Source organism: Bison bison, unplaced genomic scaffold (genome assembly GCF_000754665.1).
Source record: "Bison bison bison isolate TAMUID 2011002044 unplaced genomic scaffold, Bison_UMD1.0 scf7180017864251, whole genome shotgun sequence".
Lineage (NCBI taxonomy): Eukaryota > Metazoa > Chordata > Mammalia > Artiodactyla > Bovidae > Bison > Bison bison.
In genome coordinates this window covers 1,148,720-1,149,053 of record NW_011494823.1, presented here as the reverse complement: position 1 = coordinate 1,149,053, position 334 = coordinate 1,148,720, and the positions used below count along the sequence as shown (strand labels likewise).

Here is a 334-nt window from a genome sequence, read left to right as displayed (position 1 = left end):
ACTTCTTACCTATCACTTTGTCTCTCCCTGAAGTCCTGCTCAGAGATGCAAAGAACCTGAGCTTCATTAAGTATTGAGATCAGGTGTGTTAAAGTCTCAATCTGGGTTTCAGTTGGGTTGCAGTACTATCTGAGTTGTGCAGTTTTCAAATTTGCTCTTGAGCTGGCAGCAAGAGCAGCATTTCTAAAACGTAAAGCAGATTATGTCACTCCCCTTGCTTGGATCCTTCAGTCTATGTGCCTCAAGCAAAGTCAGACTCCGCTGGGCCTACAATACCTGGCAGCTCTGGCCCCTGCCAGAATCTCCAACTTCATTCTGTGCCCTCAAGGCTGGA

The 334-nt window shown here is 46.7% G+C and overlaps 1 protein-coding gene across 1 annotated transcript in view; it reads left to right on the top strand.

Annotated features, from left to right (window-relative positions):
* The window catches only part of UVRAG (UV radiation resistance associated), a 334,304-nt gene that overhangs the window by 696 nt on the left and 333,274 nt on the right, over positions 1–334 (top strand). The window lies entirely within an intron of this gene.